The sequence below is a fragment of the Mustela lutreola genome, chromosome 4 (assembly GCF_030435805.1).
Source record: "Mustela lutreola isolate mMusLut2 chromosome 4, mMusLut2.pri, whole genome shotgun sequence".
Classification (NCBI taxonomy): Eukaryota; Metazoa; Chordata; class Mammalia; order Carnivora; family Mustelidae; genus Mustela; species Mustela lutreola.
The window spans coordinates 36,299,843-36,312,566 of NC_081293.1; the positions used below are offsets into that span (position 1 = coordinate 36,299,843).

Genomic DNA, 12,724 nt, shown 5'->3' on the forward strand with positions numbered 1-12,724 from the left:
ACAAATTCTTAGCTCCTTTGCCTTGAAACAAAATATAAATCTGAGGCTTCACCTAAAATTGCAACCCTGCCTGGTGTTTTGCTCATTACCCTACTGCTTCCCTACTCATTTTCTTCTTCATCACTTGCATTGAATTCCATGGCCAGGGTTCTGCTTTTGGGAGAAGCTACTTCAAGCAGGGTCAGAAAACCTGATCTGAAACCTGGTTGGACTCATCAGCTTTGAGGCCTGGAAACCTATCATGTAACCACTAGGAACATCCGTTTCTTCCTCTGCTGCTAAAAAAAAAAAAAAAAAAAAAAAAAAAAAAAATCCATCTCTCTTCTTAGTTTGCAGGGCTCTCATGAAAAAGAAACAAGGTAATGGAGTATGAAGTACTTAGTGTGGACCCTTGTGTGTAGTAGGCACTCAGTAAATGTCAGCTGAATGTGAATATTTCCTGGCATATCTTGGCTTCCACTATTTTAAAATCGACAGAATTTTTTTTAGTTTCCCCCTGCTCCTCTCCAGCTGGTATGCTACATTCGTATTTATTGCACAGAATTTGTGTATCTTTTTTCCTGAGTTACGCAGCTCTCATTCCCTTGTTTTCTCATTGTGCAAGGCTGACTAGGATAGAAGACAAGAGTCTATAGTCACAGGCCAGTGGCTTTGACCACTGCATGGGGCTGGATTATGTGAATGGCTCTCATCACTCATGAGGAAACTTAGTATAAGATAACAAATAAACCAAAGATATCCCAAAGTTGCTTTTGTTGCAACAAAGTGATGGCTGTGTCTCCTTATGAAAATTGCAATGAAAATGTGGACAATTATTTAGGAATTCAAGACCAAGAAAAGCTAAAGGACTCTCAATTTATCTTTGATTTTCTCTAGTTCATGACTTTCATAGATTTTGTCATTAAAAAAATATTTGTATAAGGCAATCCAATATAATCCTTGATACCTTCAGACCCTTTGTTCTGGGGGAATAGCAAAAAATCCTTCCTTTATTTCTCGCATTGGCTTGTGTTCTGAGCTTAGAGCCCTGAAAGTTAAAATATACTCTGTGAACTTTCTTTCAGGAAATTAGAGATACATTTTCCACTCTTTGAGGAGATGCATCTAACATAAAACATAGGCATCTAACAACATTCAGTGGTTTGTGATCTTTTTAGCAATTTGCCCAGGCTCATTTGCATAATTGTCTTCCCTTTATTGCTGGAATAGCTAGGGACAAAATCAAAAGAAATAATTATTTAATATTCTCAGGTCATATAATTTGGAAGGACTTAAGACATCCTAGCAGCTTTGAAATGTCAGAGTCCTTGAAATAATAATGTGTTTTGAATATGGGTTTTTAGCCTGTGTAGGGTTTGATGGAATTGATGTTTCTATTCTATTAAAAACACTCTTCCCTTTATGAATTTTATTAGCATGCATTATTTGAATGTTATTTTTATTTACCTTCAGCTGTTGACAGAGAGCATAAAAAAGGAAAGGTTTACGAGCATAAAAACAAACATTTGAGGATTGGCCGTTATTGTTCTGGTTTGACCTCAATTTTTCACACAACACACAATTGCTGGGCATCTGATTTGGCCATTCTCCTCTACTGGCAAGGTAAATTTCCAAATCTTCTTAGGGAGCCAAAAGTAGCCCAGCTGTTTGACCAAACGTCTGCCTCTCCAGACCTCATTACCATGGCCTTGATCATCCTAGTCTTTCTCTCATAAAGAGGTGGCAGACCTAAGTGATGAGACAAGGCACTAGTAACATTGTCCAGAGTCAGAATGAGCAGCGTGAACAGGGGAGAAGGGTCCAGCTTGCAGAAAACCCAAGTTTTCAATCTTCAGAGAGCAATCCGGGAATCTATGGCCAATTAAGAGAGCAATTTCTATCGACATTTGATTGGAATTGAGAAATAATGACAGTGATGTCAGTGGTGAGTGAAATCTGTCATAGTCTCTTCTGTGTGGTTTTGTTTGGAGCAGTGAGAATGACATTATTTCATAAAAGGGGCAAGGTCTTCAGAATTCAGACAGACTAGAGTTCAAGTTGTACCTTTCTTCATTCCCAGTTGGATGACTGTGAGCAAATTATTGGGTTTTTATAAAGATTAAATGAGAAATATGTGAAGCTCTTAGCAGAGTAATACATGCTTTAGACTTAACAAATACACACATTGATGTAGTTGATTTTTTTCTCAGCCAGCTTTATTGGATAGACTTTTCAATGTCATTGTGGAAAATGAAAAGGTCATCCAGAATCAAATCTTGAATATGCCTCATTTAACTTTTTCAGATATAAAATAAGCAGACCTTAGCTACACTAGGTGCTTCCATATACCTAACCACCTTAAACTTGGAAGGGGAGGAAGGGGTGGGGACAATGATGGCTATATATAATACACTAATTAATAACTTACAATTCACTAACCCTGCCATACACTAATCGTACACCCAAAGGTAGTTCCCCTTTATTCCAAACACCACGCACTTGTGTCCACACAGGTACCCGTGACTTATTTATTTTGTAACTGGAAGTTTGTATCTCTTGTTAAAAACCAAACCATGAGATTTCAAAGAAATGACATGTTTTTGTCATCACTCAAATACACACACACACACACACACACACACACACACACAGCCTCCATCATCCTATGCTGTAAGTGAAAAGGTTTGAGGACTACTTAAACAATGTTGAAAAAACATGGGTCATAAATCTTAGCAGTCTCTCTTTTTCTTTTTTTCACTATTTCTTCTCTCCCTCTGATAACGTAGGTCTTGCAACAGATTCCTGAAATGGGAGATTTCCTCTTCTTTCCCTCTTCTGTCACGGAGGAGGCTCTGGTCTGCAGTCTGCCGTGGAGGTCCAGTGCTCTCCTTGCCTTAATACAGAGGAGCTATTGAGGAAGACCTAGGTGCATCCTTCACTGAACCCTCCAAAGTTTCTGGTTGGTAGGAAAGGTAGTTCTCTCTTCCCCTTTTCTAGCAGTGAACAGAAGCCATACAGAAGGGAATAAATTGGCAGTCCAAAGTCTCATGATATTGCATGTAAATAAGCTATAGTCCTAGACTAACTGATCTTCTGGAGGTAGAAGACAGAACGAGGGGTGATGGGGAAGGTAGAATATGAAAGGATAGACATGGAGAGGTGAGCAGGCTGCAATCCAGGAGTGGTCCCCATTGGGGAGGGGACAGCAAGCTGCCCTGTTGGGCAAGGAATGGAGACAGGTTGGAGAATGAGGATCCCCCTGAGCCTTTCTTCTCTTCTCACCAGCTGCAGACAACTGTGGTATTTATTGTAGCCTCCCGCCTCGAGAGAAGATATTGAGTTCCTGCCTCCCCAGTGAAGCCAACTCACCTGTGAAACTTGGAATGGGCAACATTAGTTTTGAAAACAAAATCTTCTCCAGAGAGAAAAGGGATTTTCAAAGTTCACCCAATTCATCTTTACATTGTACGGGAGGAAAGCTTTGCTAGAAGCTATCATGTAAACAAGTAGTGAAGTAGTGTGAGGAGACTCCCACCTGACAGAAAACAGGTGAAGGGTTTTAAGGTTCTAGAGCCTGGGGAGCCTTCACAAATCCTTCTCTTTTCCATATTCCTTTGATATGAAAGGCCCAGGTATGTTGAGGATGGAGGGAGAAGCTGAGCCAAGAGGTGGCTGTGATTACTTGAATTCATCTTTCTTTGCCTCGAAAAAGAAAATGGAGAGAGAGAGAGAGATGCTACAAGGGAAGCAAGTCTGGAAGGTTGTAACTGCTTGTCTTTCGAGATGGAAGACAGTCATGAGCTAAGGAATGTGGGTAGGCCCCTAAAGCTGGAAAAGGTGAGGAAACACATTCTCCCCTAGAGCCCTCAGAAGGAACGCAGCCCTGCCATACCTTGATTTTATCCCAGGGAGACTCATTTTCAACTTCTGGTCTACAGAACTGGAAGAAAATGGGACACACAGTTGGACAAGTTAGAGCATCTTCATGGACCAAAGGCACTGAAGAGTTGGAGCCGGGACTGTTGAAGACAGTTTAAATGCGTGGTGATCACCAGGACTGAGATGTCACCTCAAGACTGGTCGGTGTGCTGGTCAGAGTTCATGCTCTAAGTTCAGCTGCCCAGATCTGTCTGGGCTTTTTCCCACTTATTAACTATGCAACCCTGGGCACATTACCAAATCAATCGAAGACTCAGTTTTGTCTTTCTCAGTCTTTCTGAGAGAAAACCACCTCAGAGGAAGCAGCCCACACATTTAAATGCTGGTGGTGGTGGTGGTATGTGTGTATGCTGGTGGGGGAGTATTTAGGACGGGGATAGGCTATCGCAAGGGCACCGGGAGTGCCTGTGGCCTCACAGGAGACAGGTAGCTGATGGTCCTGGTCCCATAAATGTGCCCAGGGAAGAGTCACTATGGTGGGGCAGAATGAGGGCTTCAGGACAGATGGGCCATGTCTGATGATGGGTACAAAGGGAGATGGCTTAGCTCCCAGGACACAATGCCTGTGTCAAGAGAAGAGGACACATATTTCATCAGCCATGTACATCAGGTAAGAGCTGGTCACTTAGTGGATAAGAACTTCTTAGTCAGAGGTCAATATGAACTGCAGGATAGCACAAACCCATACACCCAACAGCTACCTCTAAATTCCAAAGGACATGCAAGACTTGCCATTCTTCCCCATTCCATCTTGGAGAGGGAGAGGATCTGGGATGAATACCTGAAAGGCGAACACAGCCTGGTAAGGAGATGAACCTGGAACCCAAAGGGCATTGAACAAACAAGAGGAGACTAACCTAGCAGAGACTGATAAATTCAATTGTCAAGAGCATTCTTCCTACAACTCCCAGCCCTTTGGAAGGAAATCTTTCAGATTAAAAGTGTATTGGCAATTTTATATAATAGATATTGTGATATATATATATATGTATGTATATATATACGTATACATATGTATACATACACATATATACATACACATATCTATACATAGATATGTATAGATATACATATCTCTATATAGATACATATATTGATATATAGATACATATAGATACATATCGATATATGTATCTATATATGCATATATAGATACATATCTATGTATAGACATACATATCTATATACATAGATAGATATGTATATCTATATCTATATACATATCTATCTATGTATAGATATGTGTATGTATATATATCACTTCTTTTTTAGACATCTAACTATATAAAATTTTGACCCCATGATATCTGCATAACTTACATCTAGCAGTTTGCTTATCATATAGCACATGCTCAGAATATATTTGTTGAATAAAGATTTCAGAGATTATGTAGGCTACTCTGTTTTCTTAAACCAAAAAACAAGTTAACAAGTAACAAATTATAAAAACATCATGTTCCATCCTCATATGCTGAGGTAATGTCTGTAGTTGTATGTTTCTACATACACAGAATACATTCTTAAACTAAAGTTGAAAATGAAAAATACTGTACGACAACTGATTGAAAGCATTTCCAGTGGCCAAGTCAAAACATTTTATGTCAAAGAATTAAAGCCATATCTAGAAAACAGAGACCCAAACTTAAAACACACCTGAATCCCATAACTATTTTGAGAAGACTGTAACATCCTGGCTTATATATTCTGCTCCTTTTTTCAATTCTCTAATGTATTTACTTATTTATTTTTTACTGGGAACTGATCAGAGGGAAGAAAATTTTGAGTTTTGGCACTGAATCTGAACAATGGGATAAAACCAATTTTAGGTGAAAGCAAAAGGCAAAAGTGGGTTTCATAAAATGGAGGTGATAATAACTTTTATATTTAATATGTTATCTGCAATCAATTGGCTCTTCCAATTTCTTTGCAAAGGATGAATAAATTTCATGCAGTAACAACCTGAGGTTTTTAATATTTACACAAGAAGCATAAGGTGATATTTTATGAAGATAAAATAAAAGTTGATAAAAGTTATCTACACTATAAAATATCCAGTAGAAGAATTAATATTATAAACAAAAGCTTTTCATGCATGCATGTGCACGCACATACACACACACACACACACACACACACACACAATAGAATAGTAGCTGAAGTTCTCATTCCATATGAAGATATTTCAATAAACTAAAGGAAATGACAGCTCTAGCAGTAGATTCCTGTCTTGACCATTAACTTGTAAGAACATGATAAAAGAAAATGAAGCTCACAAATGGCATATTAATTTAGAACTGATTGTTGGTTTGGTTGGTGTGTTTGTTTTGCAAAATGTCATTTTCCCCTGGCACCAAGTAGGATGTCAATCCCATCTCATGGCCATCTGGGCATGCAAAGCCCGAGAGCTGCAAGTCACCACATCCATAATATTGTCCTAATTCTTCCATTTTACTGAGGAACTTAATTTTACTATATTATCACTTAACTTTCTGCTCTAACAGTCTCCTATCTTAGGATTCAAATAAGATAGTGGACTTTTCTGAGGAGAAGACTGCTTCTCTTCACATATTTCAACTTTATCAATTCATTTGAATGGTAATTTGATTTCTTATCTCAAGTGATCCATCAGATCATAAACTGTTGACACTCTTTGCTGTCTAGTTATTTGGACTAGGTTAGCCATGGAGTCAGCTTATCAATGTAGAAATGTCGACTAACTGACAATTTTCCTCAATAAGTCCCCGAATGATCAATGTGCTGCCCAACTGAGAAAATCTGTAAAAATATCTTGTCGATTGCATAATTCTGTTGTGGCCATACGGGCAAGTGGGAACGATGGAGAGCATAACTTTGCACTTGAAGTTCCTTGCCTACTGCTGCACAGATTTTAGGCAGCCATCCAGTATCCTAAAAGCAACTGTGAACTAAACGCCTATAAGATCTATATGCCTACAGAAGATTTGTTTTTCCAAAGCTTCCTCTTGGGTTTCCTTTCTGTTGCCACTCTGTCCTTGTGTTCCCCCACATTCTTGACTATGAAAATAAGAACTTATGGCTGAAGTGTGAAAGACATGCTGCCTCATGACAACACAGTAACGTCCAAGGGACAGAAAACAGAACTCTGCAAGGCTGTCCAATAAAAATATTCTACAGAATTTAGATGAACTTTTGATTTTGAGAATTAGAAGGGACTTTGATTTTGATTTTGAGATTTTGATTTTGATAAATTAGGAGGGACTTCAGGAGTCCTAGGACCCCTCCTGAAAAGGAAACCCAGATCTCCTCATTAATCCCTGCGTACTAGACGTGTCTGGGCTTGAGTCACTCAAGAACTCACTTTCCCTAGAGACCATCCCATCTGGAGTCCATTCTCACTGTTAGGAAACTCTTCATGGACCCCAGGTGTTCTGGGCATCACCAGCCAACTGAGCGTGTAACTGTAGTAATATTAATCCCATGAAACTCCTACTTGGAAGACTCCCCATTGCTCCTTAGTTGAAAATGCTCTTACCCAGAGAGGAAGGTTGACCTTCCGCAAGTATTTCCAAGAATCCACCAAAGAACTTATGTACACAATACAAATGTTTCCTAGGTCTCAGAAGTTGTGGGATACAAGCAATCTCCCTTCAGATGTCCCCAGGTCATCACTTTAAAGAAGGCTGTGTGATATCTCAGTATATAAACCAAACTACTGCCACCATTTCTGTCATGCTCCCGGTGCCACCTGGAGTCAAGGATGCCCTCCTCCAGATCACTAGACTCTCATTCTTTGTGTCTTGGGAAGAGCACTATGACTTTGTTTCTTGAAGGGCAGGTACCTCTCTCAGAGGGAGTTCCCTCAGTAGAGTCATTGAGATCTTACTGACATAGTTACATCTTTATGCCATCACCCCAAGGGCTGGCGGGCTGGAGGCTGGTTTTGCAAGATGTCAGTCACCAGAAGAAACCAGTGAAGACTTGCTTCTGGTCTTTCTACAAGGGGTACCTGTGTGAGATGTGGAAGGGCTGTCCAAGGATACAGTGAAGATGCCTGGGTAGTGTGTGCTCCCGGAGATGTGAGGAGAATGTTTACACAAAGTTACAAAGTTTGAATGCTGACTCACCCAAGGAGGATATCCCAGGCCATCCAGGGAGAGCTCACCTGAGGCTGTCCTTTCGGCTGTGAATGATGAGGAAATTTGGGTCACCTCTGGCTCTGAGGCAGTCTGTGCCTGGTGCTTGGTTGGGCAAATTCCAAACTCTTTTCCTCCAAACAGCTCACATCACAGATGGGCAGTCTGGGCCTGGGGAAACTGATTGTGAAGCAGGCTTCCTTCTGACAAACATGCCTCTTGGTAGTGGGTCCCTTAGAGAGTGTGCAGGAGACTTCTCCGGTAGCTGCCCCTCTAAGAACTTTTAAAAACACACGTGTAAGACCAACTACTGCATATTTTCATTGTTCTGTATGTGATCAGTACATTTCTTTTTTTTTTTTTAAGATTTTATTTACTTATTTGATAGACAGAGATCACAGGTAGGCAGAGAGGCAGGCAGAGAGAGGGAAAGGGAAGCAGGCTTCCTGCTGAGCAGAGAGCCCGATGCGGGACTCTATCCCAGGACCCTGAGATCATGACCTGAGCCGAAGGCAGAGGCTTAACCCACTGAGCCACCCAGGCGCCCTGATCAGTATATTTCACTCTGTCTGCAGCCAGAGCACTCTCTGATCCTAGGACCTGTTATTCTCTCTGTCAACCTGATGGTTGCTCTTGGCAACCACTGTATGTGTGTGTGTGTGTGCGCGCGTGCATATATGTGCATTTTCCACTCAGCTTTCCTTCTTGGAAAGGATTTCAAGTCTCCTTCACACTTTGTTATCTCTGCAAACCTTTATTCCAACCAAGTTATCTTTCTGACTACAAGAGTCTCTTTGTAACTACTCAAGATACTGTAAACTAGGCAAATGAGATTCTTTTCTTACTTTTAGAGGTCTGTCATTTTTAAATCTACTCAGTCAATGAGCATTTGTTTGGCCCCTACTTATACCTCTCTATGCAGTAGGCCCATGGTAATACAAAGATATAGAAGGTATGGTCCTTGCACTTGAGAAAACTATACTTGAAAGAAATGTTTAGAACCAGTATAGGAAAATATCTGATCAATTATCTGGGTCTTATTGGAAACAATACATGGTTTCAAAGTAAAGCACTGTTTCCAAAGGAATAGTCTACTGGGGAGTTTTGGAGTGATCCAAAACATTTCGAGAAAGAGGTGTGACTTGAGTTCAGCCATGCAAGTTGGCTAGGGGTATGACCAAGTCTGGATCACATGGAAGACCACAGCAGGAAGAATAAGTCAGTTTAGCAAAGGGGACTTGGTGAGGTGCCATCAGGGTCAGACAGGAGTAGGACAGGGAGTCTCCCTGATGCACACTGCTGGCAAAAGGAAGAGAGGATGAGTGGGTGTGGGGTTTGTTCACCCCAAATCCACTCCTTGCCCTTCCTCTGCTCTGCTTGGTCCCACTGTTCTCAGTCCCTTGCATCAGCTGGCTTCGGTGTCAGTTTAGCCAGTGATAGAACAAGCAGGGGATTGTGGAGCAGGAGAAAGAATGAATTCTAGTTGTTTTGTCCTCTACTTCACTGGTCCTAGGCATTGTCTCAGCGATGGTCATCTCTCCTTATGGCTCCAGCTCCTGCCAAGTAGGCCTGCTGTGGATTCTACCTGCCAACTGGTGACTCCAGCCCTTGGACGCCAGTAAGCCTGGTTCCCTCCTTTGTCCCCACCCTGTTCCTGTTGGGGTTGGCAGCGGCTTCTCACTGTGACTAATCTTGGAGAGAGCTTACTGCTCCCTGGGTAGCCTGTCAGCCTCATCACGGGTGACACCAAGTCACTCTGTTCACTGTTAAATACAGTGGGATTTTTTGTCCTGGTTGGGTACCGACCTATGTAGAGGGTAAGAAGTGGGTAGAAAGTTTTATGAGGAAGCGTCAGTAGAACTTGCTGTTTGATCCAGGAGCTGAAGACAATGACTAATAAAATGTGACTCCAATATCATTGTAATCAATCACTTTCAGTGCCAGAAAGCCAACTTGGAAGATAGAGCAGCCAGTAAGAAATGAAGACTGCTATGGGCTTTTCACCAAGAAGCTACTGTGAATCTTGGGCAAGTTTCAGACCATATATCTCTAACAGGCCATCAGACTAATCATCTGAGTGGATTTGAGGGAGGGTTGGAGATATCATAGCTGATGTCATGGTAAATTATTCAAATAATGTAGGAAAAATAGCTCAGTTCTCAAAGTTCAGGTAAAACCAGAAGAGTAAGGATGAAGAGAAATGCCAGGAGACACAAGGGAGGAGAAGAAAAAATTCATCCGTGCCAGAGACAATAACCCTAGACCAGAGGTGGCCCAACTACAGCCTACAGGCACAGCCACTGGTGCGTGTTTTCATAAATAAGGTTTTAGGGGAACACAGCTGCACCCACTCATTTGTGCATTATCTGTGGCTGCTTTTGAGCCATAACAGCAGAGTTGACTAGTGGCAATAGGTGTAACCGTGTAGCCCTTAAAGCTTAAAACGTTTACCTTCTGACCCTTTACAGATGTGTGCCAATCACGGTGCTAGTCCTCCATGTGGACATTACTCCTCCTCGCATCTGTGTTCTCGTGCTTCTTTTCCTATGCAGCTTTTCACTTGATCTTAGCCAAAAGGCTGAGAAGCGATTCTATGCAGCATTTTTCTTTAAATTTTTTTAAAGATTTTTATTTATTTATTTAACAGGCAGAGATCACAAGTAGGCAGAGAGGCAGGCAGAGAGAGAGGAGAAAGCAGGCTCCCTGCTGAGCAGAGAGCCCGATGTGGGGCTCAATCCCTGGACCCTGGGATCATGACCTGAGACGGGGGCAGAGGCTTAACCCACTGAGCCACCCAGTGGCTGCACTGCACCTCTGTGCCCCTTTTCTAGCGTCAATTACCGTGTCACCTAATCACTGCAGAGACTGTGTTTTGCCATAACCATGTCCCCACTGGATTATAGCAGATTCCCCTATGTCCACTGGCTTCCATCTAGCCCCTGTGCAAATCTGCCAGAATGATCTTTTAAAAACACGAGTCAGGCTATTCCAATGTTCAGTGACCACCAGGAACTTCTATCTATTTATCTTCAAACTACAATGCTTTACCAAAGTCTTGAGGCCCCTGCCTCCATCCTTGACCCCAGGTGCTACCCAGTCCTGCTGCAGCCACACTGATCACTTAGGGTGCCCCCATACAGGCCAAACTTGCTCTCTCTGGGCTTTTGAAATTGCTGCCCCCCACCATGAAAACCGCCTCCCCCAGATCCTCACAGCTGGCCACTCCCTGATATTCAGATCTCAGCACAAATGTCACTCTCCCAGGGAAGCTGCTCTAGTAATACTACCCTCCCTACTTGTTCTGTATTAATTCCCCCTGTTTTATTTTGTTCGTAGCACTTACAGCCACCTGAGATCATCTTGTTTATTTGTTTACTTGTACTTATTCATTCACTTTTTCCTACAATACAAGCCTTGCAAAGTGAGGGCTTGTCCCCCAGATTCATGATTGCATTCACCATATTCAGAGTAACTCCTAGCACCTGGGTGCTCAATAAAGATTTGTTGAATACATAAATTAAGGAATTGCATAACAAGTATTGATTTATTTGTATTTTGCCTCAACCAAACTTCAAGCTCTTACAGACCAAGGATCATACAATTGTTATATCCTTAGTCCAAAATATGGTGCCTGGAATTCGTTACCACATTTGATAAATGTTTGTTGAACAAATAACAGCTTTTGAGGGAATACCTAAAGACAGTGACAATGCATACAACCAGAGAGAACTGATGTTTTGTCCTATAAATATGCAAACCACAATTGAATTAGTTTGAATACTAAGGTATTCTTAGGAGATGACAGATACTGATAGCGTTGAACTTTACAAGTTTTGAAAGATTTCAGATAATGGTCATGGTTCCGATTTACCTAATTGGCCAATTATTTTTGCCTTCAACTGACAGCAAATGTCCGCCTACATCTTTGGTTTATTTGTGATAGTATGTGTTCCTCCATAGGTAAAGCCTACAGATTCTCCCTGTCGGTAAGAGACAACATTACAAATCTGGCATCTTCACAAGCCATGCATTTCAGACCCAATCGTCGAGTTAGACGTCTGACAGTATTGCTATGAAGCAAAAGAAGAAAAGAGTCTATTTCACTCTAACTTCTCTTTGATGACACTAATCATGTGTGCTTTTGTTAGCTCAGGTTTGGTTCCAAATGAATAGAGAATAGACAGCTGAATGTCATACTCCTTTTCTTTCTAAGGTAATTTGCCCCCTGAAGAAAGAGAAAAATCAGTATTTGCAGGTGCAAATCCATTCAAAGTCAGCTCCCCTGAATCCAAGCGTCATAAGTGAAGATGCAGTGCCTTGAGGTCCAGAGCCCAGTGACTGAAGCTAATTACTAGCAAACAAAGAAACTGGGGCTACTATAAGAGAATCTTCAGGAGAGCCTGCTTTATGTCTGTCCCCACACGTGTGCATCTAGATGTAGGGCAGTTCCACGCCAGTACTCCGTACAGTCAGAGAGCAGGCAACTATGTCATCTGGGAGGCAGCTGCCAAGCCTGGCAGGATTCTGTCTCTTCGTGGGGTCATGGCATTCCAGCATCTGCTCCTCAGCTTTGCAGGTCCAGAAAATGGAATATGTCAGTGTGCTTGTACTTGATTAATCCCTGGAATTTACAAGAGACTGATGTACGAAACCGAGTGCCAATTTAGCAATTTACACTAAGAAATGCAACTGCC

At 41.6% G+C, this 12,724-nt stretch overlaps 1 long non-coding RNA gene across 1 annotated transcript in view; it reads right to left on the reverse strand.

The window, feature by feature from the left end:
- Positions 1 to 2,194: 2,194 nt before the first annotated feature.
- The window catches only part of LOC131828670 (uncharacterized), a 73,736-nt gene continuing 63,206 nt past the window's right edge, over positions 2,195 to 12,724 (reverse strand). Inside the window, exons 2-3 of the long non-coding RNA XR_009352535.1 lie at positions 8,060 to 8,310; positions 2,195 to 4,699 (exon numbers count right to left, since the gene is read on the reverse strand). This is a non-coding gene — a long non-coding RNA (uncharacterized LOC131828670). The remainder of the gene's footprint in view (positions 4,700 to 8,059; positions 8,311 to 12,724) is intronic.